Source organism: Chrysochloris asiatica, unplaced genomic scaffold, assembly GCF_000296735.1.
Source record: "Chrysochloris asiatica unplaced genomic scaffold, ChrAsi1.0 scaffold00030, whole genome shotgun sequence".
In the NCBI taxonomy this organism is placed as follows: Eukaryota; Metazoa; Chordata; class Mammalia; order Afrosoricida; family Chrysochloridae; genus Chrysochloris; species Chrysochloris asiatica.
In genome coordinates this window covers 16882474-16893531 of record NW_006408548.1, presented here as the reverse complement: position 1 = coordinate 16893531, position 11058 = coordinate 16882474, and positions in this window count along the sequence as shown.

The following is an 11058-nucleotide window of genomic DNA, read 5'->3' as shown; positions in this document are numbered from 1 at the left end:
AGCCTATTGTTGTTGCCACAATGTCAATGCATCTCCCTATGGGGGTGGTGTCTTACATTTGTCACTGGCCCTCCACTTTACCAAGTGTGATGTCCTTTACCAGGGAATAGTTGCAGCTGATAAAATGTCGGAAGTATGAGAGAAAAAGTCGCATCATCCTAGCTTCTAAGGAGCATTCTGGCTGCAATTCTTCCAAGACATGTTTGTTCTTCTGGCAGTCCATGATACTTTCAATATTCTTATTCAAACCATAATTTAAATGTATTAATTCTTCTACAATCATACTTATTCATTGTCTAACAATCATATGCATACTCATATGCATATGATTGTTAGACAATGAATAAGTATGATTGAAAACACCATAGCTTGGGACAATTACACCTTAGTCCTCAAGATGATGTCTTTACTCTTGAACACTTCTTAGAGGTCATGTGCAGCAGATTTGACTAATTGAATACATCATGTGATTTCCTGACTGCTGCTTTTATGAAAGTTGATGGTGGATACAAGCAAAATGAAGTCATTATCAAATTCAATCTTTTTCATTTATATAAGTAGTTCAAGTCCTCTTCACTTCCAGTAGGAAATCTTATATCATTTACATATTGCAAGTAGTTAATGAGATATTCTCTGAAAGACGTTTACCTGTGCTTTATTGACTATGCAAAGGCTTTCGAGTGTGTAGATCATGACAAGCTATGGACAACATTGTGAAGTATGAGTATTTCATAACATTTAATTGTGCTCATGAGGACTCTGTACCTGGACCAAGAAGCAGTTGTTCGAGCAGAACATGGGAACACTGAATGGTTTAAAATTTAGAAAGGTGTGCAACAACTTTGTATTCTTTCACCATGCTTATTCAACCTGTATGCTGAGCAAATAATCTGAGAAGCTGGGTTATATGAAGAAAAACGTGACGTCAGGATTGAAGGAAGAATCATTAACACCCTGCAATATGCAGATATACAACCTTGCTTGCTGAAAGTGAAGAGGACTTAAAACTTTTACTGGTGAAGATCAAAGAGCACAGCCTTTGGTATGGGTTACATCTCAGTGTAAAGAAAACAAAACTCCTCACCACTGGACGAATAAACAACATTTTTATCAACAGAAAAGATTGAAGTTGTCAAGGACTTCATTCTTCTTAGATCAACTATCAACACTCATGGAAGCAGTGGTCGAGAAATCAAATGATGTATTGCATTAGGCAAATCTGCTGCACAAGATCTTCTTAAAGTGTTGAAAAGGAAACATGTCAGCTTGAGGACTAAGGTGTGCCTCCACTAAGCCATGGTATTTTCAATAACCTCATATGCATGAGAAAGTTGGACAGTGAATAAGGAAAACCAGATAAGAATTGATGCTTTTGAGTTATGGTATTGGAGGAGAATATTGAAAGTGCCATGGACTGCCAAAAGAACCAATAGATCCATTTTGGAAAAAGTGCAGCCAGAATGCTCCTTGGAGGCCAAGATGGCCAAACTTCGTCTCTCATACTTTGGACATATTGTCAAGAGGGACCAGTCACTGGAGAAGGATATCATGTTTGGTAAGGTGGAGGGTCAGAGAAAAAGAGGAAGACCCCCAACGAGGGTCAGAGAAAAAGAGGAAGACCCCCAACGAGATGGATTGACCAAGTGGCAGCATCGATGAACTCAAGCATGGCAACAGTAGTGAGGTTGGCCCATGATAGGCAGTGTTTTGTTCTGCTATGCATAAGGTTGCTATGGTTCAGTACCCACTCGATGGCACCTAACAAAAACAACAACAAGATATTGCTCCAATCCTGATAGCATGTTCTATATATAGTCCAGCTTCTCAGATTATTTGCTCAGTGTAAAGATTGAATAAATATGGTGAAAGTATAAAATCCTGGTGCACACATTTCCTGATTTTAAGCCATTTAGTATGCTCTTGTTCTGTTCCAATGACTGCTTCTATGTACAGGTTCCTCAAGGGCACATTTAAGTGTTACAGAATACCCATTCTTCACAATGTTATCTGTTATTTGTCATGATGCACAAAGTCAAAAGCATTTCCACAGTCAATAAAGCACAAGTAACCATCGTTGCCACCACTCGTCTGTCTGGTTGACGTACTGTAGTAGTTTGCATGTTGCTGTGATGCTGGAAGCTATTCTACTAGTATTCTAAATCCCAGCAGGATCATCCATGGTAGACAAGTTTTCAGTTTAGCTTCCAGAATAAGGCAGCTAAGAAGAAGGAGAGTTGGACTACTGAATGTTTAGCCACTGAAAACTTTACAAAGAATAGAAGAAGAGTGAGAACACTAACTATTGAAACATTATGAATAGCATCAGAAGATTGTCAAATACAATGTTGGAAGAAGAAACCATGAGGTGGAAAGGCAGTTAAAATACGACTGCCTAAGAGCTGCCTTCCCAAAGTAGAGGTGACTGTGAAGACCCAAATAGAGGAAAGCTTTCAGGACTTTTATTTGCTGTTGGACTCAATTCAAAATGAAGAGAAACAGCTGTAACTATTCATTAATAATCATAACATGGAATGTACAAAGTGTATTCATTGCAAATAGCTTTTTAAAAGCAATATAAAAGATGACTATACACATGGATCCCACCAGATGGAATACACAGAAATCAAATTAACTACATCTGTGATAAGAGAAAGTGGAAAAGCTCCATATCATCAGCCAAAACTAGACCATGTGCAGACTGGAGAACAGACTGTCAATTGCTCCTATATAAGTTCAGGATGATCCTGAAGAAATTTAAAACAAGACCAGGAAAGCAAAATATGACCTTGAACTTACCGCACCTGAATTTAGAGATCATATCAAGAACAAATGTGATGTATTAGATACTAATGACTGAAAATCAGAAGAGTTGTTGGATGACATCCAAGACATCATACACACAGAAAGCAAAAGTTCATTAAGAATACAAGAAAAAAGGAGGAGACCAAAATGGATATCAGAAGAGTCTCTGAAACTTGCTCTCCAAAGCTGCCCTTTGAAATTTTCTGTTCAGCTCTCACTTCCTCAGTACTTCAATCAGTGTTTCTTTACACTCAAAAGCAAGCTCCAGTCTCTTCTGACAACAGTCTTTTCTTTATTTTTTGTCTTTTTAAGAACCCTTTGTATTCTTCAAGTATGATGTTCTTAATATCATCCCATAGCTTCTTTTGTTTTCAGTCATTAGTGTCTCATGCATCACATCTATTATTATGATGGTCTTTAAATTCAGGTGGGATATATTCCAGATCATATTTTGTTCTGGTCACCTAGTTTTCATTTTATTCACCTTTAATCTAACTTGAATATGAGCAATTGCTGGTCTGTTCCACAGTTTGACCGTAGCCTTGTTTAAGCTGGTCACATGGAGTTTTTCTGCCATCTCTTCTCATAGATGTAATCAGTTGGATTTCTGTGTCAGCCACCTTTTATGCTATTGAAAAAAGATGCTTGCAAAGAATAAGTCATTGATCTTGCAAAATTTTATCATGCAATCTCCAACATCATTTCTATCACAAAGGCCATATTATCTAATTATTAATCATTCTTTTTTCCAACTTTTGCATTCTAATCAACCAGTAATTATCAATATATCTTGATTATTTGGTCAATTCATACTGAAGAAGTAAGCAGAATTTAAAAATTTCATCATCACTGGCTTTTACTGGTTGGTGCATAAACTTGAAAATTAATTATATTAACTTGTATTTTTTGTAGGAATATGGATATTATCTTATCACAGACATTGTACTTCAAGATATATCTTGAAATGTTCTTTTGATGATAAATGTGATGTCATTCCTCTTTAAATTCTCAGCATAGTAATCCATATAATTGTCTGATTCAAAATGGCTGGTACCAGCCCATTTTAGTTCACCAGTGCTAGAAAGTCAATCTTTTCATTATCCATATCATTTTGACAACTTCCAATTTTCCTAAATTCTTACTTTGTACATTACAGGTACTGATTATGAATAGATGCTTGCAGCTGTTTCTTCTCATTTTGAGTTGTACAATATCAGCAAATGAAGGTCCCAAAAGCTTTGCTCCATTCACATCATTATGGTCAGCTCTACTTTGAGGAGGTAGCTCTTCAACTTAAGTTCTTTTTTAACCTGAGGTGCTTTTTTTCTGCATTATATCTGACAGTGTTCTACTGTTATTCCTAATTTTTTATTGGCTAGCCATTCAGAAGTGGTCTGCGTCTCTTCCATCCTACTCTGTTTGGAAACTCCAGTGAAACCTGTCCACCATGGATAACTCTGCTGTATTTAAAATATCAGTGGCATAGTTTCTAGCATCACAGCAACATGCAAGCCATCACAATATTACTAGCTGACAAAATATTGTTGGATGTCAAGTTGTTGTTGTTGTTGTTGTTAAGTACCTTGGAGTCAGTTCCAACTCATAGTGACCCTGCACAGGGTTTCTGAGGCAGCAAATCTTTACTGGAGCAGAAATCCTCATCTTTCTTCTGTGGAACAGTTGGTAGTTTTGAACTGCCAACCTTGAAATTAGTGCCCGATTCATAACCACTACACTACCAGAGCTCCTCGATGTCAAGTTAGAGATGCATTTTTGTGTAACATTAGTATATTGGTATGGTAGGATAAGCCCTCATCTGCACGGTAGATTTAAATCTCAATGTTGGCAGTTCAAACTCACCAGCAGCTCTTCAGAAACCCTGTACATGGTTGCTATGAGTCATGAAACTTACTCAACAGCACTTAACAACAGCAGCTAGGTCATAAAAATGTAACCTTTGTAGTAGGCATAAATGAACCCACAAAGGTTTCTAAACCTATAGTCTTGTAAAGGTCATCTATTCCCATGAGACATCAGACTGCTAGGGTGCATGCTAAGTTTGGGGAGGACACCTCACCTCAAGTAACCTTTAGGATAGCAATGAAAGCAGCTCCCCATTATGGATAGCCTACATTCCAGTGACTTCGTGCTATCAGGCAAGTTCTATTAAAGAAACAAAGTCTACAGAGGCATCTTTTTTTGCTATGGTTATAAAAACTCAACAAAGCACTGCTGTCAAGTCAATTTTGACTGGTGGTAAAATAAATAATACAAAATTTGCCATTTTTAAGTATATGGTTTAATGGCATTAGTTATATGCTTAAGATTGCACAACAAATACCACTATTTCCCAAATATTTCTTAAACCCAAAGAGAATCACCATACCCATTGAGTAATACTTTCTAATCCTCCTAGCCCCTGGCATTTTCTATTCTCCATTATTCTACAATTTGCCTATTCTAGATATTTAAGTGGATTAGAATAATAGAATATTTGACGTTATTGGTCTGGCTTAGTTTACTCAGTATAATGTTTTCTGTGTTTATCCATGCTGTAACATCGATTAGCATTTCATTCTTTATAATGGCAGTCTTAGGCTGGGTTCTCTGGAGAAGAACAAACTGGACAGGTAACTGAAACTCAGTCCATTCAAACCTACCAACTGCTCCTCGGAAACCCGAGACTGGGTCGCTGTGTGTCAGAACAGACTTGATGGCACAGCAACTTGTGGATAAAATGATACAACTTACTTGTGTAACTGAAAACACAGTTTACATCTTATATTTCACAAATGAAGCAAAAATATTTCATACACACATAGAAGGAAAAAAAAACCCAAAACTAATTACATTCCTCATTTCTGCAACTGGTCACCTGAAAATAGTTGGATTTTAGAGCTATCTTCTTCTACTACCCATTCCATATTCCTTTTGCCCTTACCAGGCACCTTAGCTGGTTGTGGTTTTTTGCCTAGTGGGTAATCCAAACCTTAATTCTGGAAGGTTCTGTGGCATTAGTAGTCATGTTGGAATTGGGTTGTGGTAGTTTACCACTGACTTTACTCAAAGTGTAAAATATCAAGAGACATCCTAAGGTATATCTTGGTTCCTGGTTCTTTACATTCATTATGTAACATCAATCCCATTTCTCTTGATAATCACTATCAAACACACCACCCAATACAACAACTCCTTTCTTTGCTATTGGTCCAGAGACATGAGGTGCCCAAATGGCCAGGGGTATTAGTTACTACCAGTTCAATAGAATCAGTGTTGTTTGTCTTAGTGGGAGTATTCTTCCCTGTAGACCTAAAGCATCCAGGCCAGAAGAGCATAGCATTGCAAGAAAATGAAACAAAAATTTTGTCAGTCTCTATGAGTTATATAGTGAGTGGTGTCACTCCCATTTCCATCCCTTGATTCTTGGACCCATGATTCCAGACCATTGGAGAAACTGCACCATATTGGATTCTAGTTTAGAGCCTATATAGCCTTCTGGAGAACATTGTCCTAACTCTACAAGGTATTACTACCTAGCTGGCACCATAATTGTGTCTTTAGATGGTCATTCTGTCATTCATTCAGGTCAGCTGCTTCAGGATGATTAGGAATGTGGTGGTGGTGGTTGTTAAATGCTGTTAAGTTGGTTGAAACTCTTAGCAACCGCTCATAGGACTACTGAGGAGAAGCTGGTGGGTTTGAACTGCTAACCTTGTGGTTTGAAATCCAGTGCTTATCCTACAGGGCCACACCAAGAGTCCAAGGAATGGGGTCATTGTTGTTAAGTTCTGTAGAGTTGGTTCTGACCCATAGCAACCCTGTATCGGGTTTCCAAGCAGCAGCTGGTGAGCTTGAACCACCGACCTTGCAGTTCAAATGACTTTGTAGTCTGGCACATTAACCCACAGCACCACACTAGGACCATTGAATTCCATGACTAAATTATGGCATAATGCTGAGTAGTTGGTGTGCATTGAGGAAGGATAGTGAAAGTATGTTGTTCACTTTGCCATCGGAAGCCAAACTGTTTCTGATGATCATTGTTATTGTTAGGTGCCATCGAGTCAGTTTGACCCTGTGCACAACAGAATAAAAAATTGCCCAGTCTTGCACCATCTTCACAAATGTTACGCTTGAGTCCATCGCTGTCACTGTGCCAATCCATCTTGTTGGCGGGGGGGAGGAGGGGTACGAGGGGATCTTCAACTTTTTTGCTGACCCTTCACTTTACCAGCATGATGTCTTTCTACAGGTACTGGTCTCTGATGATAATATGTCCAGAGATGAGAGGCAAAGTCTTGCCTACCATACTTGCTTCTAAGAGCATTCGGGCTATACCTTTTCTAACACAGATTAATTTATTCTTCTTACAGTCCATTCTTCTGTAACACCATAACTGAAATGCATCAATTCTTCTGTGGTCTTCCTTATTCACTGTCCAATTTTCAAATGCATATGAGGTGGTTGAAGACACTTTGGCTTGGGTCAGGCACACCTTAGTCTTCAAACTGATAACTTTTTTCTAGAACACTTTAAAGAGGTCTTCTACAGCAGATTTGCCTACTGCAATATATCATTTTGTATCTTGACTGCTGCTTCCGTGAGTGTTGATATTAGATCTAAGCATAGTGAAGTCTTTGGCAACTTCATTCTTTTCATTTATCCTGATTATTATTTATTGGTCTATGGTGAGGATCTTGTTTTCTCGACATAGAGATGCAACCCAAAGGCTGTGGTCTTTGATATTTAATAGTAGGTATTTTAAGTCCTTTTTGCTTTCACAGGTTGTTAATGAGTCTTCTTCTAATTCTGATGCCCCAATCCTCTTCATATAATCCAGCTTCTCAGATTATTTGCTTAACATACAGATAGAATGAATATGGTTAAAGCGTGCAACATTAGAGCACACCTTTCCTGATTTTAAGCCATTCAGCATCCCCTAGTTCTAGGCAAACTACTGCCTTTTGGTCTATGTACAGGTTCCTCTGGAGCAAAATTAAGTGTTTTGGAATACCCATTCTTCATAACGTTATCTAAGGGTTGTCATGATCCTCACAGATGAAAGTCTTTGTATAGTCAATAAAGCACAAGTAAACATCTTTCACCAACAGGATATGCACTAAATCACAAGGTCTGTTTGCACTGCAAGGTCAGATGCCCATTGTAAGACCTATAAACAGTCACAATGGGTCATAACTGACTCAATGTCGCTTAACAACAACAGGCATCTTGGATTCTGTGCTTTCAGCAAGATCCATCTGACTACAGCAATGAGATCCATTGTTTGTCATCCTCATCTGAATATGATTGAATCTCTGTGAGTATCCTGTCAGTGTACTATTACAGCCATTTAAAAATTATCTGTAGTAAATTTTACTTTCATGTGATAGTAATGACATTGTGTGGTGATTTCTGCATTGCTTTGGGTCATCTCTCTTTGAAATGAGCACACATATGGATTTTCTAACAAACTGTTGGCCAGATAGCTGTCTTCCAAATTCCTTGGCATGGATGAATGAGTGCCTCCGGTACTGCATCAGTTTGTTGAGAGATTTCAATTTGTATTCCATCAATTCCTTGAGCCTTGTTTGCAAATTCCTTCAGCATACCTTTGACTTCTTCCTTCAGTATCATTGGTTCTTGATCATATTCTACCTTTTGAAGTGATTTAACATTGACCATTTCTTTTTGGTAGACTCACTGTGTATTCCTTATATTTTCTTTTGATACTTTCTGCATCATTCAGTATTTTGTCCTTGGTGGTGGTTATGTGCCACAGAGTCAGTTCCAACTCATAATGACTCTCTGTATAGGGTTTCTGAGGCTGTTCATTTTTACAGTAGCAGAAAACCACATATTTCTTCCTGAGCTGTTGGTAGATTCAAACTTCTGACCTTGCAGCTAGTAGCCCAACTTGTAGTCCACTAAGCTTATGAGACTCCTTATTTTCCCATGTTGTTGTTGTTGTTAAGTACCATTGAGTCAGTTACAACTCATAGTGACCCTGAATAGGGTTTCCATGGAGCAGATGGTGAGCTTGAACCACCAACATTACGGTTCAAGTTGACCTTTGCAGTCCAGTGCCTTAACCCACAGCACTACATCAGGACTCCCATAGAATCCTTCCTCCCCTCCCCCTTAGAATCCTTCAATATTGAAAATTGAGACTTGAATTTTTTTTTTTCAGTTCTTTTTACTGGAGAAATGCTGAGTTACTCTTTGCTTTTGGTTTTCTAATACTAGATCTTTGCAAATTTCATTATAATACTTGACTTTGTCTTCTGGAGCTGCCCTTTGCAACTTTCTGTTCAGCTCCTTTACCTCCTCGTTTCTTCCATTTTCTTTACCATCTCTACCCTGGAGAGAAAGTTTGCATCTCTTCTAATGTCCATTTTTGTCTTTTCCTTCTTTTTTGTCTTCTTAATGAACTTTTACTTTCTTCCTGTGTGATGTTCTTGATGTCATCCCACAATTCTTCTGGTCTCCAGTCTTTTAGTGTCTAATGCATCAAATCTGTTCTCCAGATGATCTCTAAATTCCAGTGGGATATATTCAAGGTTCTATTTTGGCTCTTGTTGACTTGTAATTTTCTTCAGTTTCAGTCTGAACTTGTATATGAGGAATTGATGATCTGTTCCACAGTCTGCCCCTGGCACTCTGCCCACAGATATATTCAATTTAATTTCTGTATATTCCATCTGGTGAGGTCGTTGTGTGTACTCCTCTTTTATGTTACAAAAAAGGTATTTACAATAAATAAGTCATTGGTCCTGCGAAATTCTGTCATGTGATCTCCAGCGTCATTTCTATCATCAAGGCCCTATTTTCCAACTTTGATCCATCCTCTTTGTTTCAGTGTTTCCATTCCAATCACCAGTAATTATCAATACATCTGTATTGCATGCTTGATCAATATTAGACTGAAGAAGTTGGTAGAATTCTTTAATTTCATCATTACTGTATTCAGTGATAGATGCATAAATTTGACTACTAGTGGTATTAATTGGTCTTTCTTTTATTTGCATGGATATTATCATACCACATACAGCATTATACTTCAAGATAGATCTTGAAATGTTCTTTTGGATAATAAATGTGAATTCCATTCCTCTTCAATATTTCATTCCTGGCATAGTAAATCATATGATTGTCAGATTCAAAATGGCCAATACCAGTCCATTTCAGTTCATTGATGCCTAGGATGTTGATATTTGTGCATTCAATGTAAGTCTTGACAACTTCCAATTTTTCTATATGCATACTTTGTATGTTGTTGTTGTTGTTAATTGCCTTCGAGTCATTTCTGACCCTTAGTGACCCTGTATAGGGTTCCTGAGGCTATAAATCTGTACAGGAGCAGAAAGTCTCATCTTTCTCCTGTGGAACCACTGGTAGTTTTGAATGCTGACCTTGAGGTTAGCAGCCTAACTCGTAGCCACTACCCACCAGAGTTATATTCCATGTTATTAATGGATGTTTATAGCTGTTTCTACTCATTTTGAGTTGTGTCCCTCAGCAAGTAAAGGTTTTAGAACCTTACTCCATTCATGTGACCATGGTCTTCTCTACTTTGAGGAGGCAGCTTTTCTTCAGTCATATTTTTAGTTTCTTTCAACCTCTTCTGGCATTATATCTGATTGTATTCTGGTGCTATTCATAATATTTACATATTCCATATTCTGGTGCTGCCAGTGTTCCATGGTTATTAATAAGGTTTTCAGTGGCTAAATATTCAGAAATTGTCTGCCATTTCTTCTTCCTAGTCTGTCTTAGTCTGGAAGCTCAGCTGAAACCTGTCCACCATAGGTGATTTTGCTGATATTTACAGTACTGATGGTATAGCCTCCAGAATCACAACAACATGCAAACCACCACAGCAGGACAAATTGACAGGTGAGTGGTGGCTGTTTATCCTTAGAAAATGGAATTGAAAAAAGGCATGGTCCAGATCAATAGCTATATAACAGGTACCAGGAGATATATTAATTTGCCAAGCAATGAAACCACATCTGTAGCAGCATCTGCAATTGGAGTCACCACACGGTTTTGTTTAAGATAGTCCCCTCTCAATCTCTAAGATCCAACCGTTTTTTGCATGGACTACATAGGTGAGTTAAATGGAGATGTGGTGGGAATCCCCACCCTTGAATCCTTCAGATCCATGATTGTATTTCTAATCTTTGCAATCCCTCCAGGAATACACTATTGCTTTTGGTTTACTTTTTTCTGAGGCAGAGGCAGATCTAACGGCTTCTG